Consider the following 22,812-nt stretch of genomic DNA (forward strand, 5'->3'; position numbering starts at 1 on the left):
TAAATACACCTTAAGGTGTAGCTTTGCTAAAACACTCCCACATAAAAACTAGTGGGTGTGTTCTAGCAAACCCCATATATATATATATATATATATATATATATATATATATATTTATTATACATGAAACAAGTTGTTATTGTTAACTTAAAAAAACTTTAATAATTATTATTATGACGAAATTGTCACTGATACAAATCTACTAACATCTACTTCTTCTAACAATATCTAAAAAACGAAGTCCAACAAAATAAATAAATTAGTCTACAGTTATCAGGGGAAATTAGTTATACATGACCATTATCTGTAATTAGTTTTAAAAAAAAAAAATTAGAACATAATAAACAAGTTGTCGCTCATATAAATTTCAAAATAATTATTAACCATGTGACATGTCATCACTTATATATATTATAAAATATTTTTTTGAGGGATTATATTGTAAAATATTTATTATACACGAAACAAGTTGTCATTGGTAACTTTAAAAATTATTATTATACATGGGCGAAGTCGTCACTAATATTTACTTTTATAGGGGGAACCGATACAAATTTACTAACATCTACTTCTATTAACAATATATATATATATATATATATATATATATATATATATATATATATATATATATAATCGAAGTCCTTCAAAATTTCATAACCGTCCATATTAAAATTCACTATCTTCTTAATTTCATGTGTTAACTTTAAAAGATTTATTATACACGAAACAAGTTGTCACTGTTAACTTTAAAAATTATTATTATACACGGGTGAAGTCGTTACTAATACAAATCTACTAACATCTACTTCTACTAATAATTATTTTTATACACGGGCGAAGTCATCACTGATACAAATCTACTAACATCTACTTATACTAACAACAATAACAATATATAAAAATCAAAGTCCATCAAAATTTCATAATAATCCTTATTAAAACTCATTATCTTCTTAATTTCATGTGCATAATTGTCATTTTTCAAAGTTTAATTTATTTAAAAAAAAAAAATCTAATTACGGACAACGATCATCACAAGTGTAACTAATTTCCGCTAAGAACTATGTAATTAATTTATTTATTTTGATGGACTTCAATTTTTATATATATTGTTAGTAGAATTAGATGCATACTCCATTTTTTAATCATAATATAAGTGAAAAAATGACTTAAAAATTTAAAAAATCATCATTATACGTGATACATTTTTTTATCCCTTATACGTGATATATGTTATCATTAGGTACAAATTTAAAATAATTATAACAAAAGAGACAAGTTTTCGTTAATATAAATTTCAAGATAATTATTAACCATGTGACATGTCATCACTGATATATATTATAAAATATTTATTATACATGAAACAAGTTGTCAATGTTAACCTTAAAAATTATTATTATACACGGGCGAAGTCGTCAATAATACAAATCAACTAACATCTACTTCTACTAATAATTTCTTTTATAGACGGGCGAAGTCATCACTAATACAAATCTACTAATATCTACTTCTACTAACAATAATAAAAATCAAAGTCCACCAAAATTTCATAATCGTCTTTATTAAAACTCATTATCTTCTTAATTTCATGTGTTAGCTTTAAAAGATTTATTATACACGAAACAAGTTGTCATTGTTAAACTATTATCATACAAGGGTGAAGTCGTCACTGATACAAATCTACTAACATCTAATTCTGCTAACAATATATAAAAATCAAAGTCTATCAAATTTTCATAATCATCCTTATTAAAACTAATGAATAATAATTCGACATTTTAATTGATGACTTTTCTAAAAAAAATTCATAATCATCTAATTCAGTACCAATGCATTAACATTGCATCTCAATTGTCTTTTCTATATTTTTAATTGATTTTAAGTGTATTCTACTAATTTAAAAAAGTTTAAATTACCTAATCAATGCAATTTTACTTTATTCTACCATCAAACATATAATACACAAATAATTTGACATTTACTTTACATTTACATAAAATTCAATTATATCAAAATTCTTATTAAAATTTAATGATCTTTTACAAATAACAAACATTTATTGTACCCGTGCGTCAGCACGGGTTTGTTACTAGTATTTAACTAACTAGATCGTCTACCCGTGCCGCCGCACGAGCCATAAATAGCTAAAGACATTGATTGCTATTCATATTTGGATGTCAAATATCATTAGCGAAATGTGTGTGATACACTCTATACGCTGTAATGTACTTCGAAATGGTTAATTTAATGTTGTTATTATTACATAATTTAAAATGGATGTAAAAATAAAATATGATCGCAGCCATCAATGTACATCATATTAAACTTTTGTTCCAATCCTGTTCCATCAGCTCCAAAATATAGCAAAAACAGGATCAGGCTTGTATAGCCATTATTTACTTCAAAAAAGGACGATCTCCCTATTGAACAAACCTCCTGGTGGTGATAAAAAATATATATTATATAAATGCTAGTTACTCCTATAAGTTTTCTTATGCCACTGATTGATACATATGTTAAATTAACCAAAGTCTCAGTGAGTAAACTAACGCGTTTCTTATTTCTTAATGTACCATAACCTGTTGTCACTACCATTCTGCAATTGATGTTTCACCTGCAATTAATAACATTCTTAGCTAATCAGCAGTAACATTCTTTATAAGCAACAATCACTTGCACATAACGTGTGGTAGCATGGATATTTTCTTCCCACATGTAAGTACCTATATAGCATGAGATGTAATCTACAATTATAGTTCATTTCATCAAATATCAACCTATTATGGGACTCGTTGATCAATGAAACATCACTCCTAGGCATTGTAGGATAATCTTCATTCATGTCTTCACTCAAGTGCATAACTCTTCAACTGATCTTCATCTAACACTAAATCTGCAGCAACCAATGCATCACATAATTACATTAATATAATCAGCAGTCAATGAAGGCATTGTTATAAAGCTTACTGAATGGTAGGTATAAATTACATTAACAGATCTCGCATGGATTGCGATTGAATATTTTATACTGGTTATTTTGTTTTAAGCAGTAAATTACATTAAACTCATGTGCTTCGATTAGTTGGTTAAACAGATTAAACTTCTACCCCACTGGAAGTTTGCGTGGCATATGCATCCTACTGGAACTTTCACAAACATCCTAAATTCACGTGCTAGATAAACCAACCTTTATTTTATAATATGCAACTTATTCATTTACCATTAATTACTCCCAATACATAGTAACATGATGCAAAAATACATAGACATTCAACATGATGTGACTATATGTAAAAACTATCAAGTATATGTTGATAAATTTAAAAAAAAGTTGGAAGAATATGAAAAAAAATCATTACCTTGTACACGTAATATCATTCGTTGCCGATAAAGGACACCATCACTGAGGTGTTCCCATGTTTTACTCCAAACATATTCAGGCCCAGAAAATTGGTTTGATACCAGCAAGATATCGAACAATAGACTCACATAAGAACAACAACACATTTAATTCATTGACTCATAATGCGTTTTGCTCATAATGCATTTTGCAAAATATTAGCCACAACAATGCTTGATTAATTGTGTGGCCTTTCAATGTGTATATAGCTTTTGACAACTTTTACTTAGTCCTGTATATGCACTGATCAGGCTTTGCAAAATGGATCTTGTTAACTTATAACTGATATTTTCTCAGCAATAAAAAAAAAACTACTAAATGAGCTTATATGGTTTTGTAGATAAAACTAAAGATACTTAATACTACTAATCAATAATATGCATTTTCCAATGTGGTATATCTTGTGATCCTACACCATTAATAGTATGAATGAAAATTGTGGCAAGATATAGCTTTCCATGAAAAAATACATAGTATGAAAGATAGATTCCTAGAGCTTGAAACCGATCTCACATGTAAGTTCTGTTTGGTTGTAGTTAATTTCACATGAACTAACAAAGTAAACATTGAAAGGAAAAAAAGAAGCAATAGATGAGCAATCAACATCTTCATACAGTGACAGTCTAAATGATAAGCAAGGAGGGTTGGACCTAAATGAATCCATATCTCCACACAATACTTATACACATATCCATATAGACAGATTTTCAAATTTAAGGTCTAGTTATCATGAGTAGATTAGATAACACTGAGTACAAAAACCAAAAGAAGCATGTTAACTTTGGCACCCATTGATTTTCATTTTAAGAACATTTGAAGATAAGCAATCAACAATCTATGTTTGATTATACTTGTCTCCAAGTACTTCTTTTGTGTCATAAAAGTAAGTGATTCATAATATAATAAATTATACAACAAATAACTGATGAAGAATGCAAGTTTGGTGATATTATTTGTTAAAATAAAAATGAAGGATCATGCACTAAAATCATAAAATTCTCACAATAAGGCAATATCACTTACATTGGAGATGTCAAATTCAATATTTTATGTCATAGTTTCAACAGGTTCGTTCGTATAGCAAACACCTTACAAAATATGCAAACTAAAATGCATCAAATTCTTAAAGAACGGTTCAAGGCAATTTCAAGTATGGGGTTGCATAGTCTGTTGTCAGTATGAGGAAACCATTACTAAAACACATATTTTGGCATTGAAGAATGTAACAGGAATAGAGACAATTTAAATTCCTATATCTAAATTCTAAAACACACGGTTGTAACAAAAAAAGGACATGAGTGTTGAAAGTGAAATTCAAAGAGGCATTCAATCAAACATGCAAAAGTAGAAGTAATTAAAGCTAAAAACTTAAAAAGATGATTAAATATAAATAAGTTCGTAAAAGAAAAAGGAAACAACTCACTCCATATTAGGACTCGAGCATCTGTAAGCAATCACCACCGCAAAAACCGTCACCGCAGGCTGCTAGAGTCAAAATTCCCAATTTGAAATCAATAATGATAGTCTTTGGCTACGTTAATTCATTGTGGAAATAAAAATTATTTTGAACACAACAATATGAAGTTTGTGAGGTGCAAACCGTAATCTAAACATGAACAAACAAATCAAAATGGAAAGAAAAAACTAAACAAAACTAAAAAAAAAAAAGATCTGCACAAAGTTTCAAAAAAAAACTAAATCTTTTTTCTCCAGAGTTTCATGTGAAGTATTTGTTATGTAAAATAGCATAAAGCGTCTCATTGACTACCAAACATGATTCGATATTGAAGCTCCGAAATTGTGAGTTAATTTCAAAACCACAAATTCGTAATCTTTCAGGCTTGTCTCACTCAAAGAACGTCGGTGGCTCGGTGTCACTCTCATCGATCTTGCACACAAAGAACAACCAAACATCTGATTATTCTCTCCTTCTTATGATTTTCCCTTGCCTCCCAGAAATTTGTGGCTGGGTACAGATGAAGAAAGAAGCACTTTTCACTTACACACGGAATGACACGACAGAGAAATACAAAGAAGGCGGCGAGGGAGAGAAGGCAGAGAGAAGAAAGAGCGCATCAATAAGAGAATTGAAATAAAGGAGAAATAGAAGAGTTCCTTCTGCCAGCTGAAGAAGTTTTTAGGATTGAGATACATGAGGGGAGAATATTGAAATCTGTTTTAGTGGCAAATGACCAAATTGAAGCTAGCTATCATAAACTAACCACCTAACATTGCCAAGCATACAAAAGCCTCACTACCATCCCTTAAACACACCACAGGCAGACTATACAAAAAAAATGCACAGCATGAATAAGTCTTCCGCACCAAGCCTCGATGAGATACTTATCAATCTGCAGCAAAACAGTAGCAGGAAAAAGCTCCCAGCCCCACGCAACCCACCTTAGTAATATGCCCTTCAAATCTACCAACGGATTCACCACCATGTATTTTACATAAGTGGTTTTGAACGACGCATAAACTTCCAATAACATCTGCTACAAATTGAAACATAATTGGCAAGTAACTTGTTAAAGAGTTCATTGAAGAATGTAAAAAGAGTGGAGACAATTTCACAAATAAATTTATCTCTCATGTCATGTCAGATAGACTATAGACTTCAAACAATTTGAATGATGAAAAGTAAAATTTAAAATGTTTTGGAAGCATGACAGAGTTATAAATATAAAGTAAACCTACTTAAATGTGATTGAAACATACTGCTACACTCACTATTACTCATACTTGCTTCTTTCATGGTTAGAATCAAAGGAGTCTGTTTGGGTGGAGTGTGAAGAGGAGATGGTGAGATGCTTGGTTTCCTATGGATGGGGCGGAGAGGGTTGGCGGTGGTGACGATGATAAGAGGAAGAAGAAGAAAGGCGTGCTTGTTTTGGGAAAGAGAAAACGCGTGTGTTGTGTTTTGTTATCAGCAGCTGTTTTGTTTTCCTATGCGCGTGTATCAATTTTCAAGGAATGAGATTTGATCAATGGCTCATGTGCTAACCTCCCCTAATTACAATGATCTAACGGTCTGGATAGTTTGGAGCCAAAAAAGTAGGTTAAGGGTTTGGAAATTAGGGTAAGCATGTTTGCTAGGATTAGATATAAAGGATTGAGATACATGAGGGGAGAATATTGAAATCTGTTTTAGTGGCAAATGACCAAATTGAAGCTAGCTATCATAAACTAACCACCTAACATTGCCAAGCATACAAAAGCCTCACTACCATCCCTTAAACACACCACAGGCAGACTATACAAAAAAAATGCACAGCATGAATAAGTCTTCCGCACCAAGCCTCGATGAGATACTTATCAATCTGCAGCAAAACAGTAGCAGGAAAAAGCTCCCAGCCCCACGCAACCCACCTTAGTAATATGCCCTTCAAATCTACCAACGGATTCACCACCATGTATTTTACATAAGTGGTTTTGAACGACGCAAAAACTTCCAATAACATCTGCTACAAATTGAAACATAATTGGCAAGTAACTTGTTAAAGAGTTCATTGAAGAATGTAAAAAGAGTGGAGACAATTTCACAAATAAATTTATCTCTCATGTCATGTCAGATAGACTATAGACTTCAAACAATTTGAATGATGAAAAGTAAAATTTAAAATGTTTTGGAAGCATGACAGAGTTATAAATATAAAGTAAACCTACTTAAATGTGATTGAAACATACTGCTACACTCACTATTACTCATACTTGCTTCTTTCATGGTTAGAATCAAAGGAGTCTGTTTGGGTGGAGTGTGAAGAGGAGATGGTGAGATGCTTGGTTTCCTATGGATGGGGCGGAGAGGGTTGGCGGTGGTGACGATGATAAGAGGAAGAAGAAGAAAGGCGTGCTTGTTTTGGGAAAGAGAAAACGCGTGTGTTGTGTTTTGTTATCAGCAGCTGTTTTGTTTTCCTATGCGCGTGTATCAATTTTCAAGGAATGAGATTTGATCAATGGCTCATGTGCTAACCTCCCCTAATTACAATGATCTAACGGTCTGGATAGTTTGGAGCCAAAAAAGTAGGTTAAGGGTTTGGAAATTAGGGTAAGCATGTTTGCTAGGATTAGATATAAAGGATTGAGATACATGAGGGGAGAATATTGAAATCTGTTTTAGTGGCAAATGACCAAATTGAAGCTAGCTATCATAAACTAACCACCTAACATTGCCAAGCATACAAAAGCCTCACTACCATCCCTTAAACACACCACAGGCAGACTATACAAAAAAAATGCACAGCATGAATAAGTCTTCCGCACCAAGCCTCGATGAGATACTTATCAATCTGCAGCAAAACAGTAGCAGGAAAAAGCTCCCAGCCCCACACAACCCACCTTAGTAATATGCCCTTCAAATCTACCAACGGATTCACCACCATGTATTTTACATAAGTGGTTTTGAACGACGCAAAAACTTCCAATAACATCTGCTACAAATTGAAACATAATTGGCAAGTAACTTGTTAAAGAGTTCATTGAAGAATGTAAAAAGAGTGGAGACAATTTCACAAATAAATTTATCTCTCATGTCATGTCAGATAGACTATAGACTTCAAACAATTTGAATGATGAAAAGTAAAATTTAAAATGTTTTGGAAGCATGACAGAGTTATAAATATAAAGTAAACCTACTTAAATGTGATTGAAACATACTGCTACACTCACTATTACTCATACTTGCTTCTTTCATGGTTAGAATCAAAGGAGTCTGTTTGGGTGGAGTGTGAAGAGGAGATGGTGAGATGCTTGGTTTCCTATGGATGGGGCGGAGAGGGTTGGCGGTGGTGACGATGATAAGAGGAAGAAGAAGAAAGGCGTGCTTGTTTTGGGAAAGAGAAAACGCGTGTGTTGTGTTTTGTTATCAGCAGCTGTTTTGTTTTCCTATGCGCGTGTATCAATTTTCAAGGAATGAGATTTGATCAATGGCTCATGTGCTAACCTCCCCTAATTACAATGATCTAACGGTCTGGATAGTTTGGAGCCAAAAAGTAGGTTAAGGGTTTGGAAATTAGGGTAAGCATGTTTGCTAGGATTATATATAAAGGATTGAGATACATGAGGGGAGAATATTGAAATCTGTTTTAGTGGCAAATGACCAAATTGAAGCTAGCTATCATAAACTAACCACCTAACATTGCCAAGCATACAAAAGCCTCACTACCATCCCTTAAACACACCACAGGCAGACTATACAAAAAAAATGCACAGCATGAATAAGTCTTCCGCACCAAGCCTCGATGAGATACTTATCAATCTGCAGCAAAACAGTAGCAGGAAAAAGCTCCCAGCCCCACGCAACCCACCTTAGTAATATGCCCTTCAAATCTACCAACGGATTCACCACCATGTATTTTACATAAGTGGTTTTGAACGACGCAAAAACTTCCAATAACATCTGCTACAAATTGAAACATAATTGGCAAGTAACTTGTTAAAGAGTTCATTGAAGAATGTAAAAAGAGTGGAGACAATTTCACAAATAAATTTATCTCTCATGTCATGTCAAACAATTTGAATGATGAAAAGTAAAATTTAAAATGTTTTGGAAGCATGACAGAGTTATAAATATAAAGTAAACCTACTTAAATGTGATTGAAACATACTGCTACACTCACTATTACTCATACTTGCTTCTTTCATGGTTAGAATCAAAGGAGTCTGTTTGGGTGGAGTGTGAAGAGGAGATGGTGAGATGCTTGGTTTCCTATGGATGGGGCAGAGAGGGTTGGCGGTGGTGACGATGATAAGAGGAAGAAGAAGAAAGGCGTGCTTGTTTTGGGAAAGAGAAAACGCGTGTGTTGTGTTTTGTTATCAGCAGCTGTTTTGTTTTCCTATGCGCGTGTATCAATTTTCAAGGAATGAGATTTGATCAATGGCTCATGTGCTAACCTCCCCTAATTACAATGATCTAACGGTCTGGATAGTTTGGAGCCAAAAAAGTAGGTTAAGGGTTTGGAAATTAGGGTAAGCATGTTTGCTACGATTAGATATAAAGGATTGAGATACATGAGGGGAGAATATTGAAATCTGTTTTAGTGGCAAATGACCAAATTGAAGCTAGCTATCATAAACTAACCACCTAACATTGCCAAGCATACAAAAGCCTCACTACCATCCCTTAAACACACCACAGGCAGACTATACAAAAAAAATGCACAGCATGAATAAGTCTTCCGCACCAAGCCTCGATGAGATACTTATCAATCTGCAGCAAAACAGTAGCAGGAAAAAGCTCCCAGCCCCACGCAACCCACCTTAGTAATATGCCCTTCAAATCTACCAACGGATTCACCACCATGTATTTTACATAAGTGGTTTTGAACGACGCAAAAACTTCCAATAACATCTGCTACAAATTGAAACATAATTGGCAAGTAACTTGTTAAAGAGTTCATTGAAGAATGTAAAAAGAGTGGAGACAATTTCACAAATAAATTTATCTCTCATGTCATGTCAAACAATTTGAATGATGAAAAGTAAAATTTAAAATGTTTTGGAAGCATGACAGAGTTATAAATATAAAGTAAACCTACTTAAATGTGATTGAAACATACTGCTACACTCACTATTACTCATACTTGCTTCTTTCATGGTTAGAATCAAAGGAGTCTGTTTGGGTGGAGTGTGAAGAGGAGATGGTGAGATGCTTGGTTTCCTATGGATGGGGCGGAGAGGGTTGGCGGTGGTGACGATGATAAGAGGAAGAAGAAGAAAGGCGTGCTTGTTTTGGGAAAGAGAAAACGCGTGTGTTGTGTTTTGTTATCAGCAGCTGTTTTGTTTTCCTATGCGCGTGTATCAATTTTCAAGGAATGAGATTTGATCAATGGCTCATGTGCTAACCTCCCCTAATTACAATGATCTAACGGTCTGGATAGTTTGGAGCCAAAAAAGTAGGTTAAGGGTTTGGAAATTAGGGTAAGCATGTTTGCTAGGATTAGATATAAAGGATTGAGATACATGAGGGGAGAATATTGAAATCTGTTTTAGTGGCAAATGACCAAATTGAAGCTAGCTATCATAAACTAACCACCTAACATTGCCAAGCATACAAAAGCCTCACTACCATCCCTTAAACACACCACAGGCAGACTATACAAAAAAAATGCACAGCATGAATAAGTCTTCCGCACCAAGCCTCGATGAGATACTTATCAATCTGCAGCAAAACAGTAGCAGGAAAAAGCTCCCAGCCCCACGCAACCCACCTTAGTAATATGCCCTTCAAATCTACCAACGGATTCACCACCATGTATTTTACATAAGTGGTTTTGAACGACGCAAAAACTTCCAATAACATCTGCTACAAATTGAAACATAATTGGCAAGTAACTTGTTAAAGAGTTCATTGAAGAATGTAAAAAGAGTGGAGACAATTTCACAAATAAATTTATCTCTCATGTCATGTCAGATAGACTATAGACTTCAAACAATTTGAATGATGAAAAGTAAAATTTAAAATGTTTTGGAAGCATGACAGAGTTATAAATATAAAGTAAACCTACTTAAATGTGATTGAAACATACTGCTACACTCACTATTACTCATACTTGCTTCTTTCATGGTTAGAATCAAAGGAGTCTGTTTGGGTGGAGTGTGAAGAGGAGATGGTGAGATGCTTGGTTTCCTATGGATGGGGCGGAGAGGGTTGGCGGTGGTGACGATGATAAGAGGAAGAAGAAGAAAGGCGTGCTTGTTTTGGGAAAGAGAAAACGCGTGTGTTGTGTTTTGTTATCAGCAGCTGTTTTGTTTTCCTATGCGCGTGTATCAATTTTCAAGGAATGAGATTTGATCAATGGCTCATGTGCTAACCTCCCCTAATTACAATGATCTAACGGTCTGGATAGTTTGGAGCCAAAAAAGTAGGTTAAGGGTTTGGAAATTAGGGTAAGCATGTTTGCTAGGATTAGATATAAAGGATTGAGATACATGAGGGGAGAATATTGAAATCTGTTTTAGTGGCAAATGACCAAATTGAAGCTAGCTATCATAAACTAACCACCTAACATTGCCAAGCATACAAAAGCCTCACTACCATCCCTTAAACACACCACAGGCAGACTATACAAAAAAATGCACAGCATGAATAAGTCTTCCGCACCAAGCCTCGATGAGATACTTATCAATCTGCAGCAAAACAGTAGCAGGAAAAAGCTCCCAGCCCCACGCAACCCACCTTAGTAATATGCCCTTCAAATCTACCAACGGATTCACCACCATGTATTTTACATAAGTGGTTTTGAACGACGCAAAAACTTCCAATAACATCTGCTACAAATTGAAACATAATTGGCAAGTAACTTGTTAAAGAGTTCATTGAAGAATGTAAAAAGAGTGGAGACAATTTCACAAATAAATTTATCTCTCATGTCATGTCAAACAATTTGAATGATGAAAAGTAAAATTTAAAATGTTTTGGAAGCATGACAGAGTTATAAATATAAAGTAAACCTACTTAAATGTGATTGAAACATACTGCTACACTCACTATTACTCATACTTGCTTCTTTCATGGTTAGAATCAAAGGAGTCTGTTTGGGTGGAGTGTGAAGAGGAGATGGTGAGATGCTTGGTTTCCTATGGATGGGGCGGAGAGGGTTGGCGGTGGTGACGATGATAAGAGGAAGAAGAAGAAAGGCGTGCTTGTTTTGGGAAAGAGAAAACGCGTGTGTTGTGTTTTGTTATCAGCAGCTGTTTTGTTTTCCTATGCGCGTGTATCAATTTTCAAGGAATGAGATTTGATCAATGGCTCATGTGCTAACCTCCCCTAATTACAATGATCTAACGGTCTGGATAGTTTGGAGCCAAAAAAGTAGGTTAAGGGTTTGGAAATTAGGGTAAGCATGTTTGCTAGGATTAGATATAAAGGATTGAGATACATGAGGGGAGAATATTGAAATCTGTTTTAGTGGCAAATGACCAAATTGAAGCTAGCTATCATAAACTAACCACCTAACATTGCCAAGCATACAAAAGCCTCACTACCATCCCTTAAACACACCACAGGCAGACTATACAAAAAAAATGCACAGCATGAATAAGTCTTCCGCACCAAGCCTCGATGAGATACTTATCAATCTGCAGCAAAACAGTAGCAGGAAAAAGCTCCCAGCCCCACGCAACCCACCTTAGTAATATGCCCTTCAAATCTACCAACGGATTCACCACCATGTATTTTACATAAGTGGTTTTGAACGACGCAAAAACTTCCAATAACATCTGCTACAAATTGAAACATAATTGGCAAGTAACTTGTTAAAGAGTTCATTGAAGAATGTAAAAAGAGTGGAGACAATTTCACAAATAAATTTATCTCTCATGTCATGTCAAACAATTTGAATGATGAAAAGTAAAATTTAAAATGTTTTGGAAGCATGACAGAGTTATAAATATAAAGTAAACCTACTTAAATGTGATTGAAACATACTGCTACACTCACTATTACTCATACTTGCTTCTTTCATGGTTAGAATCAAAGGAGTCTGTTTGGGTGGAGTGTGAAGAGGAGATGGTGAGATGCTTGGTTTCCTATGGATGGGGCGGAGAGGGTTGGCGGTGGTGACGATGATAAGAGGAAGAAGAAGAAAGGCGTGCTTGTTTTGGGAAAGAGAAAACGCGTGTGTTGTGTTTTGTTATCAGCAGCTGTTTTGTTTTCCTATGCGCGTGTATCAATTTTCAAGGAATGAGATTTGATCAATGGCTCATGTGCTAACCTCCCCTAATTACAATGATCTAACGGTCTGGATAGTTTGGAGCCAAAAAAGTAGGTTAAGGGTTTGGAAATTAGGGTAAGCATGTTTGCTACGATTAGATATAAAGGATTGAGATACATGAGGGGAGAATATTGAAATCTGTTTTAGTGGCAAATGACCAAATTGAAGCTAGCTATCATAAACTAACCACCTAACATTGCCAAGCATACAAAAGCCTCACTACCATCCCTTAAACACACCACAGGCAGACTATACAAAAAAATGCACAGCATGAATAAGTCTTCCGCACCAAGCCTCGATGAGATACTTATCAATCTGCAGCAAAACAGTAGCAGGAAAAAGCTCCCAGCCCACGCAACCCACCTTAGTAATATGCCCTTCAAATCTACCAACGGATTCACCACCATGTATTTTACATAAGTGGTTTTGAACGACGCATAAACTTCCAATAACATCTGCTACAAATTGAAACATAATTGGCAAGTAACTTGTTAAAGAGTTCATTGAAGAATGTAAAAAGAGTGGAGACAATTTCACAAATAAATTTATCTCTCATGTCATGTCAGATAGACTATAGACTTCAAACAATTTGAATGATGAAAAGTAAAATTTAAAATGTTTTGGAAGCATGACAGAGTTATAAATATAAAGTAAACCTACTTAAATGTGATTGAAACATACTGCTACACTCACTATTACTCATACTTGCTTCTTTCATGGTTAGAATCAAAGGAGTCTGTTTGGGTGGAGTGTGAAGAGGAGATGGTGAGATGCTTGGTTTCCTATGGATGGGGCGGAGAGGGTTGGCGGTGGTGACGATGATAAGAGGAAGAAGAAGAAAGGCGTGCTTGTTTTGGGAAAGAGAAAACGCGTGTGTTGTGTTTTGTTATCAGCAGCTGTTTTGTTTTCCTATGCGCGTGTATCAATTTTCAAGGAATGAGATTTGATCAATGGCTCATGTGCTAACCTCCCCTAATTACAATGATCTAACGGTCTGGATAGTTTGGAGCCAAAAAAGTAGGTTAAGGGTTTGGAAATTAGGGTAAGCATGTTTGCTAGGATTAGATATAAAGGATTGAGATACATGAGGGGAGAATATTGAAATCTGTTTTAGTGGCAAATGACCAAATTGAAGCTAGCTATCATAAACTAACCACCTAACATTGCCAAGCATACAAAAGCCTCACTACCATCCCTTAAACACACCACAGGCAGACTATACAAAAAAAATGCACAGCATGAATAAGTCTTCCGCACCAAGCCTCGATGAGATACTTATCAATCTGCAGCAAAACAGTAGCAGGAAAAAGCTCCCAGCCCCACGCAACCCACCTTAGTAATATGCCCTTCAAATCTACCAACGGATTCACCACCATGTATTTTACATAAGTGGTTTTGAACGACGCATAAACTTCCAATAACATCTGCTACAAATTGAAACATAATTGGCAAGTAACTTGTTAAAGAGTTCATTGAAGAATGTAAAAAGAGTGGAGACAATTTCACAAATAAATTTATCTCTCATGTCATGTCAGATAGACTATAGACTTCAAACAATTTGAATGATGAAAAGTAAAATTTAAAATGTTTTGGAAGCATGACAGAGTTATAAATATAAAGTAAACCTACTTAAATGTGATTGAAACATACTGCTACACTCACTATTACTCATACTTGCTTCTTTCATGGTTAGAATCAAAGGAGTCTGTTTGGGTGGAGTGTGAAGAGGAGATGGTGAGATGCTTGGTTTCCTATGGATGGGGCGGAGAGGGTTGGCGGTGGTGACGATGATAAGAGGAAGAAGAAGAAAGGCGTGCTTGTTTTGGGAAAGAGAAAACGCGTGTGTTGTGTTTTGTTATCAGCAGCTGTTTTGTTTTCCTATGCGCGTGTATCAATTTTCAAGGAATGAGATTTGATCAATGGCTCATGTGCTAACCTCCCCTAATTACAATGATCTAACGGTCTGGATAGTTTGGAGCCAAAAAAGTAGGTTAAGGGTTTGGAAATTAGGGTAAGCATGTTTGCTAGGATTAGATATAAAGGATTGAGATACATGAGGGGAGAATATTGAAATCTGTTTTAGTGGCAAATGACCAAATTGAAGCTAGCTATCATAAACTAACCACCTAACATTGCCAAGCATACAAAAGCCTCACTACCATCCCTTAAACACACCACAGGCAGACTATACAAAAAAAATGCACAGCATGAATAAGTCTTCCGCACCAAGCCTCGATGAGATACTTATCAATCTGCAGCAAAACAGTAGCAGGAAAAAGCTCCCAGCCCCACGCAACCCACCTTAGTAATATGCCCTTCAAATCTACCAACGGATTCACCACCATGTATTTTACATAAGTGGTTTTGAACGACGCATAAACTTCCAATAACATCTGCTACAAATTGAAACATAATTGGCAAGTAACTTGTTAAAGAGTTCATTGAAGAATGTAAAAAGAGTGGAGACAATTTCACAAATAAATTTATCTCTCATGTCATGTCAGATAGACTATAGACTTCAAACAATTTGAATGATGAAAAGTAAAATTTAAAATGTTTTGGAAGCATGACAGAGTTATAAATATAAAGTAAACCTACTTAAATGTGATTGAAACATACTGCTACACTCACTATTACTCATACTTGCTTCTTTCATGGTTAGAATCAAAGGAGTCTGTTTGGGTGGAGTGTGAAGAGGAGATGGTGAGATGCTTGGTTTCCTATGGATGGGGCGGAGAGGGTTGGCGGTGGTGACGATGATAAGAGGAAGAAGAAGAAAGGCGTGCTTGTTTTGGGAAAGAGAAAACGCGTGTGTTGTGTTTTGTTATCAGCAGCTGTTTTGTTTTCCTATGCGCGTGTATCAATTTTCAAGGAATGAGATTTGATCAATGGCTCATGTGCTAACCTCCCCTAATTACAATGATCTAACGGTCTGGATAGTTTGGAGCCAAAAAAGTAGGTTAAGGGTTTGGAAATTAGGGTAAGCATGTTTGCTAGGATTAGATATAAAGGATTGAGATACATGAGGGGAGAATATTGAAATCTGTTTTAGTGGCAAATGACCAAATTGAAGCTAGCTATCATAAACTAACCACTTAACATTGCCAAGCATACAAAAGCCTCACTACCATCCCTTAAACACACCACAGGCAGACTATACAAAAAAAATGCACAGCATGAATAAGTCTTCCGCACCAAGCCTCGATGAGATACTTATCAATCTGCAGCAAAACAGTAGTAGGAAAAAGCTCCCAGCCCCACGCAACCCACCTTAGTAATATGCCCTTCAAATCTACCAACGGATTCACCACCATGTATTTTACATAAGTGGTTTTGAACGACGCAAAAACTTCCAATAACATCTGCTACAAATTGAAACATAATTGGCAAGTAACTTGTTAAAGAGTTCATTGAAGAATGTAAAAAGAGTGGAGACAATTTCACAAATAAATTTATCTCTCATGTCATGTCAGATAGACTATAGACTTCAAACAATTTGAATGATGAAAAGTAAAATTTAAAATGTTTTGGAAGCATGACAGAGTTATAAATATAAAGTAAACCTACTTAAATGTGATTGAAACATACTGCTACACTCACTATTACTCATACTTGCTTCTTTCATGGTTAGAATCAAAGGAGTCTGTTTGGGTGGAGTGTGAAGAGGAGATGGTGAGATGCTTGGTTTCCTATGGATGGGGCGGAGAGGGTTGGCGGTGGTGACGATGATAAGAGGAAGAAGAAGAAAGGCGTGCTTGTTTTGGGAAAGAGAAAACGCGTGTGTTGTGTTTTGTTATCAGCAGCTGTTTTGTTTTCCTATGCGCGTGTATCAATTTTCAAGGAATGAGATTTGATCAATGGCTCATGTGCTAACCTCCCCTAATTACAATGATCTAACGGTCTGGATAGTTTGGAGCCAAAAAAGTAGGTTAAGGGTTTGGAAATTAGGGTAAGCATGTTTGCTAGGATTAGATATAAAGGATTGAGATACATGAGGGGAGAATATTGAAATCTGTTTTAGTGGCAAATGACCAAATTGAAGCTAGCTATCATAAACTAACCACCTAACATTGCCAAGCATACAAAAGCCTCACTACCATCCCTTAAACGCACCACAGGCAGACTATACAAAAAAAATGCACAGCATGAATAAGTCTTCCGCACCAAGCCTCGATGAGATACTTATCAATCTGCAGCAAAACAGTAGCAGGAAAAAGCTCCCAGCCCCACGCAACCCACCTTAGTAATATGCCCTTCAAATCTACCAACGGATTCACCACCATGTATTTTACATAAGTGGTTTTGAACGACGCATAAACTTCCAATAACATCTGCTACAAATTGAAACATAATTGGCAAGTAACTTGTTAAAGAGTTCATTGAAGAATGTAAAAAGAGTGGAGACAATTTCACAAATAAATTTATCTCTCATGTCATGTCAGATAGACTATAGACTTCAAACAATTTGAATGATGAAAAGTAAAATTTAAAATGTTTTGGAAGCATGACAGAGTTATAAATATAAAGTAAACCTACTTAAATGTGATTGAAACATACTGCTACACTCACTATTACTCATACTTGCTTCTTTCATGGTTAGAATCAAAGGAGTCTGTTTGGGTGGAGTGTGAAGAGGAGATGGTGAGATGCTTGGTTTCCTATGGATGGGGCGGAGAGGGTTGGCGGTGGTGACGATGATAAGAGGAAGAAGAAGAAAGGCGTGCTTGTTTTGGGAAAGAGAAAACGCGTGTGTTGTGTTTTGTTATCAGCAGCTGTTTTGTTTTCCTATGCGCATGTATCAATTTTCAAGGAATGAGATTTGATCAATGGCTCATGTGCTAACCTCCCCTAATTACAATGATCTAACGGTCTGGATAGTTTGGAGCCAAAAAAGTAGGTTAAGGGTTTGGAAATTAGGGTAAGCATGTTTGCTAGGATTAGATATAAAGGATTGAGATACATGAGGGGAGAATATTGAAATCTGTTTTAGTGGCAAATGACCAAATTGAAGCTAGCTATCATAAACTAACCACCTAACATTGCCAAGCATACAAAAGCCTCACTACCATCCCTTAAACACACCACAGGCAGACTATACAAAAAAATGCACAGCATGAATAAGTCTTCCGCACCAAGCCTCGATGAGATACTTATCAATCTGCAGCAAAACAGTAGCAGGAAAAAGCTCCCAGCCCCACGCAACCCACCTTAGTAATATGCCCTTCAAATCTACCAACGGATTCACCACCATGTATTTTACATAAGTGGTTTTGAACGACGCATAAACTTCCAATAACATCTGCTACAAATTGAAACATAATTGGCAAGTAACTTGTTAAAGAGTTCATTGAAGAATGTAAAAAGAGTGGAGACAATTTCACAAATAAATTTATCTCTCATGTCATGTCAGATAGACTATAGACTTCAAACAATTTGAATGATGAAAAGTAAAATTTAAAATGTTTTGGAAGCATGACAGAGTTATAAATATAAAGTAAACCTACTTAAATGTGATTGAAACATACTGCTACACTCACTATTACTCATACTTGCTTCTTTCATGGTTAGAATCAAAGGAGTCTGTTTGGGTGGAGTGTGAAGAGGAGATGGTGAGATGCTTGGTTTCCTATGGATGGGGCGGAGAGGGTTGGCGGTGGTGACGATGATAAGAGGAAGAAGAAGAAAGGCGTGCTTGTTTTGGGAAAGAGAAAACGCGTGTGTTGTGTTTTGTTATCAGCAGCTGTTTTGTTTTCCTATGCGCGTGTATCAATTTTCAAGGAATGAGATTTGATCAATGGCTCATGTGCTAACCTCCCCTAATTACAATGATCTAACGGTCTGGATAGTTTGGAGCCAAAAAAGTAGGTTAAGGGTTTGGAAATTAGGGTAAGCATGTTTGCTAGGATTAGATATAAAGGATTGAGATACATGAGGGGAGAATATTGAAATCTGTTTTAGTGGCAAATGACCAAATTGAAGCTAGCTATCATAAACTAACCACCTAACATTGCCAAGCATACAAAAGCCTCACTACCATCCCTTAAACACACCACAGGCAGACTATACAAAAAAAATGCACAGCATGAATAAGTCTTCCGCACCAAGCCTCAATGAGATACTTATCAATCTGCAGCAAAACAGTAGCAGGAAAAAGCTCCCAGCCCCACGCAACCCACCTTAGTAATATGCCCTTCAAATCTACCAACGGATTCACCACCATGTATTTTACATAAGTGGTTTTGAACGACGCAAAACCTTCCAATAACATCTGCTACAAATTGAAACATAATTGGCAAGTAACTTGTTAAAGAGTTCATTGAAGAATGTAAAAAGAGTGGAGACAATTTCACAAATAAATTTATCTCTCATGTCATGTCAAACAATTTGAATGATGAAAAGTAAAATTTAAAATGTTTTGGAAGCATGACAGAGTTATAAATATAAAGTAAACCTACTTAAATGTGATTGAAACATACTGCTACACTCACTATTACTCATACTTGCTTCTTTCATGGTTAGAATCAAAGGAGTCTGTTTGGGTGGAGTGTGAAGAGGAGATGGTGAGATGCTTGGTTTCCTATGGATGGGGCGGAGAGGGTTGGCGGTGGTGACGATGATAAGAGGAAGAAGAAGAAAGGCGTGCTTGTTTTGGGAAAGAGAAAACGCGTGTGTTGTGTTTTGTTATCAGCAGCTGTTTTGTTTTCCTATGCGCGTGTATCAATTTTCAAGGAATGAGATTTGATCAATGGCTCATGTGCTAACCTCCCTAATTACAATGATCTAACGGTCTGGATAGTTTGGAGCCAAAAAAGTAGGTTAAGGGTTTGGAAATTAGGGTAAGCATGTTTGCTAGGATTAGATATAAAGGATTGAGATACATGAGGGGAGAATATTGAAATCTGTTTTAGTGGCAAATGACCAAATTGAAGCTAGCTATCATAAACTAACCACCTAACATTGCCAAGCATACAAAAGCCTCACTACCATCCCTTAAACACACCACAGGCAGACTATACAAAAAAAATGCACAGCATGAATAAGTCTTCCGCACCAAGCCTCGATGAGATACTTATCAATCTGCAGCAAAACAGTAGCAGGAAAAAGCTCCCAGCCCCACGCAACCCACCTTAGTAATATGCCCTTCAAATCTACCAACGGATTCACCACCATGTATTTTACATAAGTGGTTTTGAACGACGCATAAACTTCCAATAACATCTGCTACAAATTGAAACATAATTGGCAAGTAACTTGTTAAAGAGTTCATTGAAGAATGTAAAAAGAGTGGAGACAATTTCACAAATAAATTTATCTCTCATGTCATGTCAGATAGACTATAGACTTCAAACAATTTGAATGATGAAAAGTAAAATTTAAAATGTTTTGGAAGCATGACAGAGTTATAAATATAAAGTAAACCTACTTAAATGTGATTGAAACATACTGCTACACTCACTATTACTCATACTTGCTTCTTTCATGGTTAGAATCAAAGGAGTCTGTTTGGGTGGAGTGTGAAGAGGAGATGGTGAGATGCTTGGTTTCCTATGGATGGGGCGGAGAGGGTTGGCGGTGGTGACGATGATAAGAGGAAGAAGAAGAAAGGCGTGCTTGTTTTGGGAAAGAGAAAACGCGTGTGTTGTGTTTTGTTATCAGCAGCTGTTTTGTTTTCCTATGCGCGTGTATCAATTTTCAAGGAATGAGATTTGATCAATGGCTCATGTGCTAACCTCCCCTAATTACAATGATCTAACGGTCTGGATAGTTTGGAGCCAAAAAAGTAGGTTAAGGGTTTGGAAATTAGGGTAAGCATGTTTGCTAGGATTAGATATAAAGGATTGAGATACATGAGGGGAGAATATTGAAATCTGTTTTAGTGGCAAATGACCAAATTGAAGCTAGCTATCATAAACTAACCACCTAACATTGCCAAGCATACAAAAGCCTCACTACCATCCCTTAAACACACCACAGGCAGACTATACAAAAAAAATGCACAGCATGAATAAGTCTTCCGCACCAAGCCTCGATGAGATACTTATCAATCTGCAGCAAAACAGTAGCAGGAAAAAGCTCCCAGCCCCACGCAACCCACCTTAGTAATATGCCCTTCAAATCTACCAACGGATTCACCACCATGTATTTTACATAAGTGGTTTTGAACGACGCATAAACTTCCAATAACATCTGCTACAAATTGAAACATAATTGGCAAGTAACTTGTTAAAGAGTTCATTGAAGAATGTAAAAAGAGTGGAGACAATTTCACAAATAAATTTATCTCTCATGTCATGTCAGATAGACTATAGACTTCAAACAATTTGAATGATGAAAAGTAAAATTTAAAATGTTTTGGAAGCATGACAAAGTTATAAATATAAAGTAAACCTACTTAAATGTGATTGAAACATACTGCTACACTCACTATTACTCATACTTGCTTCTTTCATGGTTAGAATCAAAGGAGTCTGTTTGGGTGGAGTGTGAAGAGGAGATGGTGAGATGCTTGGTTTCCTATGGATGGGGCGGAGAGGGTTGGCGGTGGTGACGATGATAAGAGGAAGAAGAAGAAAGGCGTGCTTGTTTTGGGAAAGAGAAAACGCGTGTGTTGTGTTTTGTTATCAGCAGCTGTTTTGTTTTCCTATGCGCGTGTATCAATTTTCAAGGAATGAGATTTGATCAATGGCTCATGTGCTAACCTCCCCTAATTACAATGATCTAACGGTCTGGATAGTTTGGAGCCAAAAAAGTAGGTTAAGGGTTTGGAAATTAGGGTAAGCATGTTTGCTAGGATTAGATATAAAGGATTGAGATACATGAGGGGAGAATATTGAAATCTGTTTTAGTGGCAAATGACCAAATTGAAGCTAGCTATCATAAACTAACCACCTAACATTGCCAAGCATACAAAAGCCTCACTACCATCCCTTAAACACACCACAGGCAGACTATACAAAAAAAATGCACAGCATGAATAAGTCTTCCGCACCAAGCCTCGATGAGATACTTATCAATCTGCAGCAAAACAGTAGCAGGAAAAAGCTCCCAGCCCCACGCAACCCACCTTAGTAATATGCCCTTCAAATCTACCAACGGATTCACCACCATGTATTTTACATAAGTGGTTTTGAACGACGCATAAACTTCCAATAACATCTGCTACAAATTGAAACATAATTGGCAAGTAACTTGTTAAAGAGTTCATTGAAGAATGTAAAAAGAGTGGAGACAATTTCACAAATAAATTTATCTCTCATGTCATGTCAGATAGACTATAGACTTCAAACAATTTGAATGATGAAAAGTAAAATTTAAAATGTTTTGGAAGCATGACAGAGTTATAAATATAAAGTAAACCTACTTAAATGTGATTGAAACATACTGCTACACTCACTATTACTCATACTTGCTTCTTTCATGGTTAGAATCAAAGGAGTCTGTTTGGGTGGAGTGTGAAGAGGAGATGGTGAGATGCTTGGTTTCCTATGGATGGGGCGGAGAGGGTTGGCGGTGGTGACGATGATAAGAGGAAGAAGAAGAAAGGCGTGCTTGTTTTGGGAAAGAGAAAACGCGTGTGTTGTGTTTTGTTATCAGCAGCTGTTTTGTTTTCCTATGCGCGTGTATCAATTTTCAAGGAATGAGATTTGATCAATGGCTCATGTGCTAACCTCCCTAATTACAATGATCTAACGG

At 36.0% G+C, this 22,812-nt stretch overlaps 3 long non-coding RNA genes across 7 annotated transcripts; all 3 read right to left on the reverse strand.

Moving 5' to 3' along the window:
- Window positions 1-2,401: 2,401 nt before the first annotated feature.
- On the reverse strand, window positions 2,402-3,659 carry LOC120580207 (uncharacterized). Of its 2 annotated transcripts, XR_005645909.1 has the most exons (3): window positions 3,366-3,659; window positions 2,730-2,899; window positions 2,402-2,620 (listed from the first exon to the last, which is right to left on the reverse strand). It is a non-coding gene; the product is annotated as an uncharacterized lncRNA (long non-coding RNA). The 2 variants fall into 2 exon arrangements; XR_005645908.1 differs by having other exon boundaries at window positions 2,402-2,899.
- Window positions 3,660-17,097: 13,438 nt separating this feature from the next.
- Window positions 17,098-19,222, reverse strand: LOC120580210 (uncharacterized). Of its 2 annotated transcripts, none has more exons than XR_005645915.1 (2): window positions 17,689-19,222; window positions 17,098-17,450 (listed from the first exon to the last, which is right to left on the reverse strand). It is a non-coding gene; the product is annotated as an uncharacterized lncRNA (long non-coding RNA). The 2 variants fall into 2 exon arrangements; XR_005645914.1 differs by having other exon boundaries at window positions 17,656-19,222.
- A 762-nt stretch (window positions 19,223-19,984) lies between these two features.
- LOC120580209 (uncharacterized) lies at window positions 19,985-22,809 on the reverse strand. Of its 3 annotated transcripts, none has more exons than XR_005645913.1 (2): window positions 21,557-22,809; window positions 19,985-21,306 (listed from the first exon to the last, which is right to left on the reverse strand). It is a non-coding gene; the product is annotated as an uncharacterized lncRNA (long non-coding RNA). The 3 variants fall into 3 exon arrangements; XR_005645912.1 differs by having other exon boundaries at window positions 21,545-22,809; XR_005645911.1 differs by having other exon boundaries at window positions 21,512-22,809.
- Window positions 22,810-22,812: the final 3 nt, after the last annotated feature.

The sequence above is a fragment of the Medicago truncatula genome, chromosome 4 (assembly GCF_003473485.1).
Source record: "Medicago truncatula cultivar Jemalong A17 chromosome 4, MtrunA17r5.0-ANR, whole genome shotgun sequence".
NCBI classification, from domain to species: Eukaryota; Viridiplantae; Streptophyta; class Magnoliopsida; order Fabales; family Fabaceae; genus Medicago; species Medicago truncatula.